Source organism: Strongylocentrotus purpuratus, unplaced genomic scaffold (assembly GCF_000002235.5).
Source record: "Strongylocentrotus purpuratus isolate Spur 01 unplaced genomic scaffold, Spur_5.0 spur5_scaffold_5, whole genome shotgun sequence".
Lineage (NCBI taxonomy): Eukaryota > Metazoa > Echinodermata > Echinoidea > Camarodonta > Strongylocentrotidae > Strongylocentrotus > Strongylocentrotus purpuratus.
Genome location: NW_022145611.1, coordinates 16,851,490 through 16,869,593, shown reverse-complemented (window position 1 = coordinate 16,869,593; position 18,104 = coordinate 16,851,490). Strand labels below are relative to the sequence as shown.

At 39.8% G+C, this 18,104-nt stretch overlaps 1 long non-coding RNA gene across 2 annotated transcripts; it reads right to left on the bottom strand.

The window, feature by feature from the left end:
* Nucleotides 1-3,882: 3,882 nt before the first annotated feature.
* On the bottom strand, nt 3,883-12,971 carry LOC105444651. Of its 2 annotated transcripts, none has more exons than XR_004066714.1 (8): nt 12,870-12,971; nt 9,750-9,868; nt 6,727-6,898; nt 6,189-6,453; nt 5,827-5,903; nt 5,469-5,650; nt 4,413-5,044; nt 3,883-4,167 (listed from the first exon to the last, which is right to left on the bottom strand). It is a non-coding gene; the product is annotated as an uncharacterized LOC105444651 (long non-coding RNA). The 2 variants fall into 2 exon arrangements; XR_004066713.1 differs by lacking the exons at nt 9,750-9,868; nt 12,870-12,971 and adding exons at nt 7,195-7,453; nt 8,091-8,339.
* Nucleotides 12,972-18,104: the final 5,133 nt, after the last annotated feature.

The window sequence follows — 18,104 nt, the reverse complement described above, 5'->3', positions numbered from 1 at the left end:
TGATAATTCAAATTTTTCAATATTTGCCACTACGCCCCTTTCAAAGGGATGTGGGGGTCAGGATCCATCTAATGGCATGTATGTACATTCATTGTGGGGAAACTAGCCTAATAAAAAAAAATAATATTTTCCCCCAAAATGCTGAACCACCCCGGCCCTTACAACTTCGGCCCAAAAAGTTGTGATAATTCAATTTTTACTATATTTGCCACTACGCCCCTTTCAAAGTGATGTGGGGGTCAGGATCCATCTAATGGCATGTATGTACATTCATTGTGGGGAAACTAGCCAATTAAAAAAAAATATATATTTTCCTCCAAAATGCTGAACCACCCCGGCCCTTACCATTTCGGCCCGAAAGTTGTGATAACTCAAATTTTTCAATATTTGCCACTACGCCCCTTTCAAAGGGATGTGGGGGTCAGGATCCATCTAATGGCATGTATGTACATTCATTGTGGGGAAACTAGCCTTCTAAAAAAAAAAAATATTTTCCTCCAAAATGCTGAACCACCCCGGCCCTTACAACTTCGGCCCAAAAAGTTGTGATAATTCAATTTTTTACTATATTTGCCACTACGCCCCTTTCAAAGGGATGTGGGGGTCAGGATCCATCTAATGGCATGTATGTACATTCATTGTGGGGAAACTAGCCTAATAAAAAAAATTAATATTTTCCTCCAAAATGCTTAACCACCCCGGCCCTTACCTTTTCGGCCCGAAAGTTGTGAAAATTCAAATTTTTAAATATTTGCCACTAACCCCTTTCAAAGGGATGTGGGTGTCAGGATCCATCTAATGGCATGTATGTACATTCATTATGGGGAATCTAGCCAATTAAAAAAAAAAAAATATTTTCCTCAAAAATGCTGAACCACCCCGGCCCTTACCATTTCGGCCCGAAAGTTGTGATAACTCAAATTTTTCAATATTTGCCACTACGCCCCTTTCAAAGAGATGTGGGGGTCAGGATCCATCTAATGGCATGTATGTACATTCATTGTGGGGAAACTAGCCTAATAAAAAAAATTAATATTTTCCTCCAAAATGCTGAACCACCCCGGCCCTTACCATTTCGGCACGAAAGTTGTGATAATTCAAATTTTTTAATATTTGCCACTACGCCCCTTTCAAAGGGATTTGGGGGTCAGGATCCATCTAATGGCATGTATGTACATTCATTGTGGGGAAACTTGCCTAATAAAAAAAAAAAATATTTTCCTCCAAAATGCTGAACCACCCCGGCCCTTACCATTTCGGCCCGAAAGTTGTGATAACTCAAATTTTTCAATATTTGCCACTACGCCCCTTTCAAAGAGATGTGGGGGTCAGGATCCATCTAATGGCATGTATGTACATTCATTGTGGGGAAACTAGCCTAATAAAAAAAATTAATATTTTCCTCCAAAATGCTGAACCACCCCGGCCCTTACCATTTCGGCACGAAAGTTGTGATAATTCAAATTTTTTAATATTTGCCACTACGCCCCTTTCAAAGGGATTTGGGGGTCAGGATCCATCTAATGGCATGTATGTACATTCATTGTGGGGAAACTTGCCTAATAAAAAAAAAAAATATTTTCCTCCAAAATGCTGAACCACCCCGGCCCTTACAACTTCGGCCCAAAAAGTTGTGATAATTCAATTTTTTACTATATTTGCCCCTACCCCCCTGTCAAAGGGATATGGGGGTCAGGATCCATCTAATGGCATGTATATACATTCATTATGGGAAAACTAGCCAATTAAAAAAAAAAAATATTTTCCTCCAAAATGCTGAACCACCCCCGCCCTTACCATTTCGGCCCGAAAGTTGTGAAATTCAAATTTTTCAATATTTGCCACTACGCCCCTTTCAAAGGGATGTGGGTGTCAGGATCCATCTAATGGCATGTATGTACATTCATTATGGGGAAACTAGCCAATTAAAAAAAAATATATATTTTCCTCCAAAATGCTGAACCACCCCGGCCCTTACCATTTCGGCCCGAAAGTTGTGATAACTCAAATTTTTCAATATTTGCCACTACGCCCCTTTCAAAGGGATGTGGGGGTCAGGATCCATCTAATGGCATGTATGTACATTCATTGTGGGGAAACTAGCCTAATAAAAAAAATTAATATTTTCCTCAAAAATGCTGAACCACCCCGGCCCTTACCATTTCGGCCCGAAAGTTGTGATAACTCAAATTTTTCAATATTTGCCACTACGCCCCTTTCAAAGGGATGTGGGGGTCAGGATCCATCTAATGGCATGTATGTACATTCATTGTGGGGAAACTAGCCTAATAAAAAAAATTAATATTTTCCTCAAAAATGCTGAACCACCCCGGCCCTTACCATTTCGGCCCGAAAGTTGTGATAATTCAAATTTTTCAATATTTGCCACTACGCCCCTTTCAAAGAGATATAGGGTTCAGGATTCATCTCATCGGATGTATGTACATTCATTATGGGGAAACTAGCCAATTAAAAAAAAAATATATATTTTCCTCCAAAATGTTGAACCAAACCGGCCCTTACCATTTCGGCCCGAAAGTTGAGATAACTCAAATTTTTCAATATTTGCCACTACACCCCTTTCAAAGGGATGTGGGGGTCAGGATCCATCTAATGGCATGTATATACATTCATTGTGGGGAAACTAGCCTATTCAAAAAATATAATTTTTTCCTCCAAAATGCTGAACCACCCCGGCCCTTACAACTTCGGCCCGAAAAGTTGTGATAATTCAAATTTTTACAATATTTTCTCCTACCCCCCTGTCAAAGGGATATAGGCGTTAGAATCCATCTTATTGCATGTATGTACTTTCATAATGGGGAAACTAGCCTATTAAAAAAATATAATATTTTCCGCCAAATTGCTGAACCACCCCGGCCCTTACAACTTCGGCCCGAAAGTTGTGATAATTCAAATTTTTCAATATTTGCCACTACGCCCCTTTCAAAGGGATATAGGGTTCAGGATCCGTCTCATCGGATGTATGTACATTCATTATGGGGAAACTAGCCAATTAAAAAAAAAACTAGATGGAATTTTGACTGCGCGCAGTCGAAAATGATGCCTCCGCCATAGAGCAATTTTAACAAGTTTGGAGTTTAAATCTCCAGTGGTTCTTGAGATATCATGATAACAATCTCAATGTATGGAATTTCATAAGTTGACCTCTGTGACCCTTGACCTTTGACCTACGTGCTCCAAAATCTAATCAGATTGTCTTCCTATGGTGATACACACTATCATTAAGTTTGAAGTTTAAATCTCCAGTGGTTCTTGAGATATTATGATATGGTGATACATACTATCATTTAGTTTGAAGTGAAAATTCTCCAGTGGTTCTTGAGATATCGCGATAACGATCTCAATGTATGGAATTTCATAAGTTGACCTCTGTGACCCTTGACCTTTGACCTACGTGCTCCAAAATCTAATCAGATTGTCTTCCTATGGTGATACACACTATCATTAAGTTTGAAGTTTAAATCTCCAGTGCTTCTTGAGATATTATGATTACAATCTCAATGTATGGAATTTCATAAGTTGACCTCTGTGACCCTTGACCTTTGACATACGTGCTCCAAAATCTAATCAGATCGTCTTCCTATGGTGATACATACTATCCTTAAGTTTGAAGTTTAAATCTCAAATGGTTCTTGAGATATCGCGCTAACAAACTCAATACAAGGAATTTCATAAGTTGACCTCTGTGACCTGTGACCTTTGACCTACGTACTCCAAAATCTAATCAGATCGTCTTCCTATGGTGATAAATACTATTCCCGAGTCTTAAGTTTAAATCTTAAATGGTTCTTGAGATATTGTGATAACGGTCAAACGGGACGGACGTACGGACGGACAACCCGAAAACATGATGCCTCCGGCACCACCTTCGGTGGCGGAGGCATAAAAATATGGACTTGAGAAAAAGAATTGATTGGAGATGAAAAGAGAAAGCAAATACAACAATATATAACTTGACATACCTGAGAGCATGAGGCCCCTCTCTCCTACAACCGTGTCATACTCATTCGGGAAGGACTTGATGAAGTAATGAGCGTTGGCCGTCCTAGCTGCCTCTTCTATCATCGTCATAGTAACATTATCAGGATCGATGGCTCCATAGGCTATGTTCTCCCTGATACTGCAAGAGAAGAGTGTTGGCTCCTGCAAAATGAAATCACAAGCAACACTTTGAGCACATAAGCTAGTTACATTAAAAATAGTTTAAGTTGAACTTTTCTCTACTGAGGTGAACATTGATACCATTAGAAATTACTCAAACAGGGCACCGTCTTAGAAAGAGTTGCGATTAATTGCAACTTAGTCCTAAAAAAACAATCTTGAAATTATTTTTTTGACTTGTTCATCAGTTTTGATGCAGAGAATGTTCTACAGATTTTTTCACCCACCACTTGTGTTCTCTCCCTTTCTTTCTCCGCAGCTGTGTCGAGGAGTATTGCTGGAGGCTCAGCATCACTGTAGAGCAGGCTAATAATGCTGTACTGCTCCTTGAGGTCTGCTATCTCACTTTCAAGATTCTCTTCTTTGCTCTCCAGATGGGCATGCTCTACTGCCTCATTGAAGCACTGCCTGGTGGTGATGGCTCCAGTGCAACCTCTACTGCCTCATTGAAGGGCTGCCTGGTGGTGATGGCTCCAGTGCAACCTCTACTGCCTCATTGAAGCGCTGCCTGGTGGTGATGGCTCCAGTGCAACCTCTACTGCCTCATTGAAGGGCTGCCTGGTGGTGATGGCTCCAGTGCAACCTCTACTGCCTCATTGAAGCGCTGCCTGGTGGTGATGGCTCCAGTGCAACCTCTACTGCCTCATTGAAGCGCTGTCTCATAGTGATGGCTCCAGTGCAACCTCTACTGCCTCATTGAAGCGCTGCCTGGTGGTGATGGCTCCAGTGCAACCTCCATCTGCCTCAGCTTGCCCAGCTTTTCGGCCATTTTGAGGTCAAGATGGTGACATTCTTTCTCCATAGCTACCAAATGCTTCAGGAAAATTCCAAGGGAAAAATGGAGTCCAGGGGAGCACACCTGCAAAGTGAATAGTACCATATGTTTGCTGATTACACTTCATAATTATTTCTCCTTTTTAACTAGTTACCAGTCAACCTACACATCAGACCAACATCTGTGCCCGACCCTCAGTTACTGCAGTCGGAATGAATCCATGATAAATCTGTTCCGACTTGGATAGGAGTCTGTGCAGTAAGTCTTAGTCCTGGCTGCATATTTACTATTAGCTATTAGGCTGGGATGCACTTTTTTTAACTCAATAAAACCATTATCAAAATATTCAATCAATTCAATTGATATATTTGTTTGCACTGTTATTATTGTATTATTCTCCACAGTGATACAGTTGATTTTTTTTTAAATAAAATAAAAATGTAGGCTTTCAAGGCCTGGAGTTTAATTGTAAACTTTAAGTGCTTACATTTCAATGACATATACCCACCCTGTCCAAAGGAATGTCAAACTTGGGGGGGCCTTATGACATTGTTGCATTCCTTGGTTACTGGTCTTGCGTCTCCAAGGATGCCTTCATTGTCTGGAGTGACCTCTTCTGAACAGGTTGGCCTTCTGGAGGGAGAGCCATTTGTTGTTTGGTGGTGGTGCAGTATAGACAACAGTGTCTGCCTGTGATATGAAAAAGCCAAAATAGAAAACAAATAGAAAACCAATTGTCTTTTTTCATATTTTAAATGTCATATTTTTGTTATGAATAAATCTCTAACAAGACCACTGTATGGCCTCTGTATCATAAACTCCATGTCAGAATCATGTAGTTATAATTGAATGCTTCTAATACTCACCATTAAGGCCTGACAGTCTGTAGATCCTTGTGAGGCACTCATAGTCTCCAATAAAGAATGTCGCAATCTGCTTTCCCCTGCAAGTAAATAGAGGAAAAATTGATTTACCATTAATTTGTTTTATTATTCATTTTTTCGTACAAAGTAAATACTATTTGACTAAGAAGAAGAACACAAGTGTCTCAGAATCGCCCATTTAAATTTGATCTATTTGATTTTTATTAAAGAATATACTATTGTTTTCCTGCATTGGATGTACAGGGTGTATTGTAATACTACATAAAATAGTAAGCAGAATATTAAAACTTGGATTTTGTTTTCTTTGTCTGATGCACTCCTCCATAGGAAACACAGAAACTTACCTCCACGACTCTGATGAAAGGTCATGACTCTGATGAAAGGTCATAGATCTGCTTCTCCATCCCCTTCAGGGGGACAGTCAGATTGAAGCAGGAGTCTTTGGCTTCGAAGACGCGGATGGAGTGGGTATTCAGGAGGCTATTTGGCCGCTCAACATTTGCCAGTTGCACCATTAGCTTAAAGGAGGTGCCCCCTTTATCTCTGCCAATTTTGACCCAGATCTGGTCTTCAGGGATTTTGCCATTGTGCCACGTTAGCTGGTTCAGACTGTTGGTTAAATCATATTCAGATATAAGCTAGTAACACATTTTATTTGTTGTGTTATGTTGACCCCTTAATTTCACCCCCAGAAGCCCACGCAATGCACAAGCTGGTATTATCGAGCCATTTTAAAGGACATTTTGTTTTTATGTAAGTGACCTGAGAACCATTCTTTTTAATTTCTTTTAACTATGTTTATTTAATATATGTATTAGAGTTTTTGCTCTCAGTTAGGAAGTAATAAAAAATACAGGATAAAAATTAAAAAAAGAAACTTACTCTGCATATTCGTCTAGAGTTGAGAACACCTTATCTTTTAACTCGTCCATGACCACCATTTGGGATTTCTTGATCTCATATGCCTAATCAAATTCCCCTGAATGATGGTTTGTTGTAGGCTCTTTACCCCCTTTCCGCGTGCTGTGGTCACATGTCTCTCTCTCTTAGCCATCTATTGGAAATTGGAAATGAAGAATATTACAATTATATTCAAATTAAATCCCCTCTAAAAATGTTAGGAGTCTCAGATTTGCGAAGAAAATTTATGGTAACATTTCACTTTTTTGATGATGTAAAAGAGTATGTCATTTAAAACAAATTACTGTATGGATTCTCAAAACTAATGTGTCTGAGAACGAATATTAATGAAAGAATACAAAATTTAGGTTTCATGTTATACACAGCAAACCTACATTTTGTATTTAGACGGTTGAATGAGTATTGCAATAAATCATCTTATGCTCTTACTGTTTTAACTTTCGGAGCTTTGTCCAACTCAAGTTGAAGAAGCTCTTCAGTTCCATAACATCCACTACCGGAATATGTATTTTTCCAAATTCCTGGAAGATGTCCTCCAGTTTGTCCTTAGTTTTGAGGTGATGTAGCTCTTCCTTTTGTTGCTTGGATGGCTGTTCGAGGGAGATGGTGTCTCGTACCTTTTCCATGAACAATGTCCTCCGACGCAGCGTTGAAGGTGCACATGCGTCACTCGAGGTCGATGGTTCGACTATTTGGGAAAAAGGTATTTAAAAAATGCATATGATTTTAGTGCCTGTATTTTATCTGTACCAAATAACATGTACATGTATATCTACAGTGAAGCAAGGGTATCTTGTCTCCTTGATAAAAAAAATAGGGGGGGGGGGCGGTTATACTGTAAAACTGGATATATTATCTGTGATAAATTTTGCACACTTTCACTGTTTTTTTTAACTTGTGAAAGACAGTTCATGAACCACAAATATTTATATTAGAGATTTATGGCAGTGAGAAGGAACCTTGTGATAACCATATATATATATATATATATATATATATATATATATATATTTAGAAGACATTCATTTTTTACCAAGACAATAAAGAAAATCCTTGAGATAGCAACAAGTGGGACCTTTATTGATCTACGCTACGTTTATCTGTTTACTATGGACGCACGATGAATAGTTTTGTTATTTTAATCAGAAAAGGTATTTGCTTTGTTTTTTCTTGGATTTTCTTTTACTATGTATAATAAACACACTGTTAGTCAATATATTCTGATTATTTTCTCTATTCTATATTTTTTTTTTATGTGCTTACATTAACAATCATTTATTCTATGTGTAAAACAGAGAGAGAGAAATGATAGTAAATGACCATACCTTTCCAGTTGTTTTGAATACTTGGGTGCCGATAAGTTCCCTTTCTGATTGGGTTAGGCTACATGTTGCTGATTGTTTTTTGCAGTAGCTGTGGTCAGCTTGAAGAGTTTATGTTGCAGTGTAGCCGTAGGCATCTTGCATGGAGGTCTGAAAGAAGTAAGTGTACATAGTCTGGTGCCGGTGTTACTTGGGTGTAATGTATTGAGGTGTGGCATGTTGGACTGTTTTGACATGCATTCTTGGTACTGACAAAGAAAGACACAATACAGGCAACACAAAAGAAATGATGACATGGAGTTTCCACAGGACAAGACACTACACGGTCACACAAACCACAAACAAGAAACAAATCTTTTACAAGAAAACGGTTGGACAGGGTGGGTTTATCATCATTCACGCTACCTGACTCCCCTACCAAATCGTGCAAATATTCTGTTATAATTGAAGAGACCGACTTCTGTGGCCGCCCCCTATACTTGATCTTCTTTGTTCTCCCCTTTTTAGTTGTTTTGTCGTATTTTTGACATGACTCACATGACCGTTCGGTACGCTTGTGGGATACCCATACTTTCACCTTGCATTCTTTTCTTTTTTTCAACAATGTATAACAACGGTGACAAAATCGGGGAGGGTAGATATCGGGTTCATCCCCTCCCACATCCACACCCAAATCCCCCCAAATTCATCCCTGTAACTCTCTACCAGGTGCGTGACCCCCTATATAACCTACTGAATTTCTTACCCGGTTGCCACAAAACCTGCATAGAGCCTAGTATGCATGGGCCTCCGACCCCTAGCACCCCCCTGGCTAGTCATGGACAAATCCCACACAAACACAACGTCACTACACAGAAAAATAAGCACAGAATCAAATTCCATAGGTGGGAAAGCACACAAAAATTGAGAAGTTGGAGAAAACAAAGGACAAAGACAGATGACGTTACTGAAATATGTACTGTAAAAATGATAATAGCCGTCCACCCACTCGATATTGAACTTAACGAACGAGTATTAAGAAGGCTGATCGTACAAAATGTGTTATGTGTTATGACGTGATAGTGATATCGACCACTGGAACCAGAGCTATCGATTTGCACTTAAAATTACTTTTTATGCATTTTTCAAAGTCTCAAAATTCCCGCGAATTCATGACGTATTGGCCCAGGGCCCATTAAAGTGATTTGCGACACCAACGTCGAAACAGAACTAGCGAGTGCAGTCATTAATCATGGTGGGCTGCAGCTAAGGAATGTCGCTCTATGTGCGCGGAACATACGTGAATGCGGACCAATTACAAGTTGGTTTCAAGGGGGACGAATTGCCAATCGATTTCAATGGGGACCAATTGCCAATCAGTTTCAATGGGGACCAATTATGCCAATCAGTTTCAATGGGGATCAATTGCTAGTTGGTTTCAATGGGTACCAATTGCCAGTTGGTTTCAATGGGGACCAATTGCCAGTTGGTTTCAATGGGGACCAATTGCCAGTTGGTTTCAAAGGGGACAAATTGCCAATTGGTACTCAATTGGGATTCAATTGAGACATTCAATGGGGATTCAATTGGATTTTCATCTTAGGACCCCAGGAACCGAAGGCCAAGTCAATATATTTCAGTTACACATGTAAATCTGTACTGTAAAAATATTTCCATCCTTACCAGCTAGCTCATTCTGCCAAGGAAGACAAGGAGCATGAGGAAGAGCTAGAGGAAGAGCTAGAGGCCGAGGAGGGTGCAGATGATGAGGACGAGGATGAGGAGCTTGGACCTTTCTGCATCTATAAACAAAAAAGAAAAGACAGAGAAATAGTGTTCTGTAACAACAAAAGATGTGACAGGAGGAAAAGGTTTCATCATGATTGCCTGCAGCTCAAGTTTTAAAACCTTCCCAAAGAAACTGGTTTTGTAGTAATAAGTGTCATCAGCAACATCAAGAGAAAAGAGAAAATAAGAAGGGAAAGGAGACTAATCTAGATACAGTATTCTAAAGCTATACTGCATTTAGGCCTGAGGCACTTAGGTGAGATGGTGTGCCATTATGCAAAAGAGAGGGAGATGGAAATAGCATGATCCAACATAGACCAAAAGCTTCAGTCTCTCTAATCGTCGGTTGTTCCACTGAGACTACGTCTGGCTCCACTAGACCTCCGATTATGGGGAATGTCAACAAATGTCAGTTTTATTAAAGAAATGACTCATATCAGACGGCTATTTCTGTCTAGATCCAACACTGGCGTCTAGATCTGTTCCAATGCTATGAAAAACATCACTGGAAATATGTAATCGAAGGTCACAATCTGATCATGGATGTTAATGGTGGAGTATCAGAAAGGGTAGCTCATCAGCTCAGGTGGAATAGGACAGAGAACAGTCAGAACATACATGGAGGTGAGGGGAAGAACATTGGAAAGGATCTTTTCACTGGAATTCATGAATAAGGACTACAAGGTGTCAACTGACAGTGCTGGACAAAATCTAACCGAGATTGTCGTATCACGTTATAGTCAAGTAGTGGGAAAGAAGAAGACTCTAAATAGAATATTTGACACCAAGGTGACAGGGAGAAAGATAGTTGTCAAGAAACATGCAGTCCAGGCCAGGGAATCTGACACTGCAATTCTTGCTGAATGTCTGGTAATAAACAAGTGTTTGGTAAAAATCCCTGGAAGATCACATCAAAGATTTGAAGACTTTGAGTTTGAACAAAAATTGAATCTGGACAGGTATAGAGTACCGAAGCTATGACGTCATAAAAATCTATTTTTAGAATTTCTCAATTTTTTCTTCATTTTCCGAAAGCAATACTTAACATATTCAATTGGTTTTCGACATTTGGACATTAGTTTTGATGCTCTTTCGGAAAATGAAGAAAAAATTGAGAAATTCTAAAAATAGATTTGTTGATGACGTACTCTACAGTATAAGGCCAAGATGTCAGCCCTGAGTGAGAGGAGAGTGAAATGGGCTAAAGCAGCAGGACTGGTATAAGAAATGAAACAGTACCATGATCTTGCATAATATCAAAGTCTGTGATTTGAAAGACTGATGTTGAGAATTGAGATTAAGATTAAAACTGGATTTTGTCTTCTTGATGGATAATATTTTCAGGGAGTAATCGCATAATCAGCATATACTTTTTGATAGATATATTGTTTATACATTAACGGCATCTACCGTATTTGCCGGCGATAAGGCCGCAGCGCCGTATAGGCCGCACCCCTGATTTCGATCTCTTGCGTACAAATGTTGATGTGACTAAAATCATCGCCTTAAACCGCGCGGCCATCCTGCCCTGATACCATACACTGCTGTTTTCTGTGATGTAGTCATTGAAATGGATTGAAAATGGCGACTTCGCATACTGGATGCTTCGCGGCGGCTACGTTAAACGGGCCCTTCTTTTACTTTTGCAATGCATTGGCACGATCTTAGTTCAAAATCTATCGGCAGATGTTGTTTTTGGAAGTTTATTTTCGTCTTCATGTCAACAATGCAAGATAAAATTATCAGTAAGATGTGTGGAAATGTATAGTTATTGTACTGTTCGTAGATCTAGTCCCATATGTACAAATTCGTGCTGGTTTTGATTTTTTTCTTTTTTTTCTGTTTCGTTGTAAAGGCCGCACCCCGACTTTTTGATATTTTCTCATAGCCTACAGGACTCGCACTTGCAGGGGGACTGTTGTGTGCAGTCTCTCTCTTGACATGCCTCTGCCCTCTCTCCCACATCAGCTGTGCCTGGAATTTTGAAGGTGGCAAGGAGTGTGGCATGTACATTGGTCTCCGTTGACAAGCTCCTTCATTGTACCCCTTTACCGGACATTTTGGGAACACGCATGCGGTCCCTCCGACCTCGGAGTGGGGGTCATCCTTCATGTTGTTGTATGCTCGTTTGAAGGCAAAGAGAGCAAAACCGTTGGCGAGGAGGAGAGCAAAACCTGTATCTGTATCTGTATGATTTGGTCAGCAAAATGTCCTTTCCAGACACATCCACGCTAACGTATTTGTAGACAGAGCACGCTGTGTGTGGGTTGACTCTAATCAAGTTATTGGGAATGTTTAAGTAAATTGTTCTTAAAAGTGGTTAATGATGGGCTATTTACTATGGAGGTTGGGAGGTTATTCCAGTCCTTGATGGTTGACACAAAAAAGGAGTCCTGGTAGGCTCTAGCTTTGTGGCGAAGTTGTAGGAACTTCTGGTTGTTCCCCCTGGTTTCTCTGGGATTCAGTTGTACATAGTCATACAAAGGAATGTCGACCAGTCCATTCTTCATTTTGTATAACATGCTGAGTCTCTGGTTTCTCCTTCTAGTTTGAAGCGATTCCCATCCTACTTCCTAGGTCTTTTAGCGCCTTGGTGACTGAATTGACTGAAGTGACTGGCGAGTTGGCAAGCACAGCGCCCATCTTCTTGCCAATAATAAGTCAGGGCATCCTCCACTCCCCAGTTGATGACAACTTCAACATCCTCGATGTCAGTCCCAAGTCCAAAGGCCAGAGCATGCAGTAACTAACACTCTGAAGCAGCTACCAGCCACCCGGTCCCCTAGCTACCCGGAGCGGCATCGGCGTCGGCACTCCAGCAAAGCATAGAGAGTCAATGCTAATGCTTCAGAGCTTCCCTGGAGTTGTACCTGAATGAAGATTATGAATTACACTCGTACTCGTCGCGTCGTCATTGAAATCATCAAGATCAAATGTCTCATGCTCATAGCTCATACTCATAGTACCTAAATTAAGTTGTAGATCTAGAGATGTAATTTGTTAGTGTTTTGATACCTGAAAGAAGAGTAAAATAATCCTCGTCCATGATATCCAAACAATACCTGAGAAGTAAGCATATTCTCTCAGCTCAGCTCGGCTCACTCGGCTCGGTGAAGATTCGCCATGCATTTCGAATAAGGAGCAATTGTAATGATCAGGCATGTCAGGTGATCGAGTTGGTGATCACGTGATTGAATTGGCCAGTTCGTTGCACTCGCGAATTAATGTCCATTTCCATTTTCATAATAATTAAGTGCCTTTTTCTAGTAATCTCAAGTAAGTTCCCCTTTTCAGGTACGAGAAGCAACCTTTTACACTTTTGATAAGCGCCCCCTATACCTCTGATAACTGCCCTATTCAAATCTTAGAGGTTTCCCTTTTGCTTTGACAATTAAGTTCCCTTTTTTCCTAATTTGTAAAAAGTGCCCTAAGCTTCCCCATTTAATAACTACCCCTTTTCCTTTCCTTTTTTTTTTATAAGTGCCTCATCTAAAAAAGAGCCCCTTTTCCTTCACATGAATGCCCCTTTTCATCTATGAAAATAGTTCCTTTTTATTCTCATAAGTGCCCCTTTTTGTCTCTAGATGACCCTATTCAATTATGAGAGATACTCTTTTACATTGCCCCTTACCCTCCTGATAAGTGCTCTTTTCATCTCTTATAAATGCCCCTTTCATTTTGACACGTCCCCCTTTTACTTCCTAATAAATGCTATTTTCCCTTCTTATAAGTGCCCCTAGATTCCCCTTCCCATGATTACCCTTTTCATCTTTGTGCCCCGTTTATTTAAACATGTGCCTCTTTTTCTTTTTGATAAGAGCCACTTCCCCCTTCTCATAAAAGCCTCTTTCACATCTGATCGGTGCCCCTTTTCTTTCACCAAAGATACATTTCCCTTCATCATTAGTGCCCCTTTTTCATTCTCATAAAGGCGTCTTTTCATGTATGGTCAGTACTTCTTTTCAAATGCGATAACTGCCCCTTTTCACATCTGATAGTTAACCTTTTAAAAATGATATGTGCCCCTTTTCCCTTTCTAATAAGAAACCTATCCTTTTTTTTTTTCATAAATGCCTTTTTTCACTTCTTATAAATGCCCCTATCAAAATCTGATGGGTGCCTCTTTCCGTCGACAAATGCCCATTTTCCATTCTCGTGAAATCCCTTTTCCGGGCCCTTTTCATCCCTGGTGTGTGCCTCTTTTTTAGGTGTAAGAAGTGCCCCATTTTCACCTCTGATAATTAGCCTTTGTACTTTAATTGACACGTGCTCCTTTTCTTGTCTAATAAGTGTATTAACCCTTTCGATAAGTGTCCCCTTTTCCTTTCATCGTTTAACGTGCCCCTAATTTCAAGCGACTATAACAGCAATTCCCCCAAAGCTCGCTCACTCGTAGTTATTATAGATGTTATAATTATGTAACTTATCAAAGGTCGTGAAAGGTTATGAGAATGTGCTTATAATCCCATTAGGATAGGGTTTGTCCTCTTTATAAGATGTAATTTTTCGCACTGCGACCTCACAAATCTTTAAAAAAAATTCCTCGCTTGCTTTGCTCACTCGCAAATGAATTTTCAGAACAATCACAACCCAACTGCAAAGTATGATGCTTAAAGGTAATAAAAAGTGATTGGTGAAAGTGAAATTGCTAACTTTCCCACGGTGGAAGTGATATTGCTTATTATTTTGTCCCATGGTTGAAGGTGACAACATATATTTGTCCCCTGGTGAAGAGGCAAATTGGAAATTCTACACTTTTCCGCCAAAATTGACAATTTTTCTCTTTGTTTATTTGGTCTCAACTGCATTGTCCTAAGGTCGATCAAATCCACACTTTGCCCCATACGTAGAGGGATGTTTGGGTAAATATGGAAAGTCTTCGCCTTTCTGCAAAAATGGCAGTGGGTAATTGGAGTTCAGCGTTTTTGCGAACAAAAATAAAAATATTCCTCTTTGTTTATTAGGTCTCAATACGGGTCCTTCAAAGTCATTAGGTTGATCGAACCCCCTTCTATTTTCTTTAAAGGGTGTAATGGCAAATTTGGGAAAATGTGGACAAAAGTCACTTTTCGGCCAAATTAGCGAAATTAGAATTTTCCTTTTTTTTTATTGGTAAGTTCAGCTCAGAAAGTGAAATGATTATGAATTTAGTTGATCAAAGCCCTATTTGTCTTTTATAGGGGCGTTTGGGCAAATTCGGTAAAACGTGGAAAATCCTTACTTTTTTGGCTAAAATGGCAGAGGGCCGGTTAGCTCATCGTTTTTTTTTTACATAATTTGTTTCCCCCCTTTTTGTTTATTCGGTATCAATGAATGTCCCTGCAAGTCGTAAGATTGATCAAACACCGTCTTTTATTTAGAGGCGTGTAAGGGCAAATTTGAGAAAATGTGGAAAATCATCACTTCAGTGGTCAAAATGGCAAGGGGTATATTAGCTCATCGTTTGACGAGAAAAAAAAAGAAAATATGTTTGTTTGTTCGCAATGAATTTCCGGCCTGCAAGTCATGATTTTTTATCAAACCCCAGACTTTTACTTTAGGGACGTTAGGGATTTGCTGTGCTCTAAACCGGCAAACAAAAGGTTCTTTTTAACTTTTGACTGTCTTTACATTTCCATCGTCAGACAATGGAATAGTAAAACCATTGTAAATGATAGAAGTCATATTGAAATGTTGGTAAAATTAGAGAACATAACATTTTGACCCAAAATTGCAAATTAGGGTCAGGTCATCGATACTTTTACAAAAAGTTCTCCGATTGGGATTAAATGTTTTTTGACGAGTGTCGGAGGCAAAATATGACGTCGATGTGCCCAAACAATGTCAGAATAATGGATATTTGTGCTCTAATCCGACAAACAAAAGTTTTAAAAAAACTTTTTACAATTATTGAATTGTATAGGACAACTACAACAGTTATAACGAAATTTGGGTGAAATCGGAAAACATGAAATTCTAGCCACAAATTGCAATTTTGACAAAACACAAAAAGTTCTCCGCTCGGGTTAATATGTTAGAGGATTTGATGTCTTTTGAGGAGCCGAGGTGAAATATGACGTCGATGTGCCTATAGACAATGTCGGATCCACTCCGACAAACTATCAGTGGATTCAGTGGCAATTATTACAAAAGGAAAGAGGCCATTTATCAGTGGGGAAAGGGGCACTTGTTATCAATCAAAAGAGACTATCAACAGAGATATGTTCAAAAGGTGAAGGGTAAGGTTGGGACAAGGAACAACCTACTACGGAAACTGGCAAACTCATCTTGGGGTGCCAATTCCTCCACGCTGAGGTCAACTGCTCTTGCGTTGTGTTACTCTGCAGCAGAATATGCCTGCCCTGTATGTGGAAGATCATCCCATACAAAGAAAGTTGATGCAGCACTCAACGACAGCTGCAGATGCATCACTGGCTGCCTCAAGCCCACGAATGTGGACAGCTTGCACTCCCTGGCCGGCATTGCTCCACCCGATGTCCGCAGAACAGTTGCAAGTAGGACTGAACGCAGCAGACAAGTTGAGGACACCCGCCATCCCCTTTACTCGCATCAACCGGCCCCTACCCGCCTGAAGTCAAGGAAAAGCTTCCTTCATACAGTCCAGCCACTGTCACAACCTCCTCATTCAACCAGAGTAATCTTGTGGGAAGAGAAACGTTCTGAAAACCACCACCATGGAAAGCTACCAATCCCGACCAAGGAACAGCTGCCCCCTGGCCATAGATGTGATTGGAAGACGTGGAAGTCCCTCAATAGGCTTCGCACAGGTGTGGGGCGATGTAAATACAACATGAATAAATGGGGATATACTGACGACACAGACACCAACTGCGAGTGCGGAACATCCGTGCAATCCATGTCACATCTATTAAGATGTCCACTCCTAATCGACCAATGCTGCCTGGAAGACCTGGTGGCAGCAAATGAGAAGGCTCTCCAGTGTGCCAAGGCCTGGCAGAGCATTTGAGGACACGAAAGAAGAATACAAAGTGTATAATATATCCTTTTCTTGAACATGATATTATTTATTTTTGGTGCTTGATAAATCTTTATAGATATTTATCACAACTATGAAATTTTAGATGGTTACCATTTCGTGTTTTTTTCTTTTCTTTTTACTTTTTTTCAGTTATGAGTTATGAGTTTTTGATCGATCGGGTGGGTGGTACATGTACGACATTACTTATTATAGGCTCTGTATAAGCTTGGCTTGTTAGAACTCTTGTGAGTAATGTGCCGCGGGATTCCATATCCTTAAACTGCTGGCGAACAGAGCAGCAAGACCAAGCTCTGTAATTATTAGGATCTCTGTCCAGTAGTGCCGTGTTTGTGCCATCGAACTGGATCGACCAAATCAATTGATTCATAATATATGTACATGCAATATTTTTTCCCGTAACATGAGAGTAATTTTAATAGTTTCATACTATTAATTAAATGTATTATTAACTGTAACTGTATAATTGTTTTAAATGGGGGCACGCTACAAGAGTCCTATCTCGCACCCCGGGGCAACGTGTCTGACACGGCCGGTTGTAGCAACTACTCCGAAGATCAAGATTACTAGTAATCTTGATCTAAGGAGACACGAACGAACGATCAACAGAGATGAAAAATTTTCGCACCTGGCTGGAAATAAGTAATTACAAGAAGGGAAAAGGTACATTAATTACAAAGGAAAATGGGAACTTGTAAGAATAAAAGGGGCACCTATCAAATTAGAATAGGGGAATATGTCAGAGGTGAATATTGGCACTCTCTTCACCAAGCATGCATCTCGTTGGAACTTGTTCCTCTAAGCATTATACACTCACATAGTACATGTATATGGTCTTCTCCACTGGAATTGTGATATTAATAATAAACCCTCCCCATTTCCCAGCCTCCTTGATATCAATGACAATGACTTTTATTTTTTAAACGGCCCCTCGATCCGGGAATGTAAAAGTATACAGTTGAGCAGGAAAAAAAACTAATTTTACAACAGTAAAAACAAAACAACTAGTATCAACTTAACTTTGGCGGGAAACAACGAACAAGTGAACAAGCGAAAGCAAGAATAAGATAAAAAAAAACCAAGTCATATCAGCTGATCTGCTTACTCTATTTTACAATGGAGCATTAAAACAGTTTAGATCTCGTGCATTAACTATGAAGAAAGATTAAAGGTGTAAGGATCAAGATATAAGAAGCCAAATTTAGTTTTTGTTTTGAGGATACCGTAGATTGACTGGAATTGTTGTACAAACG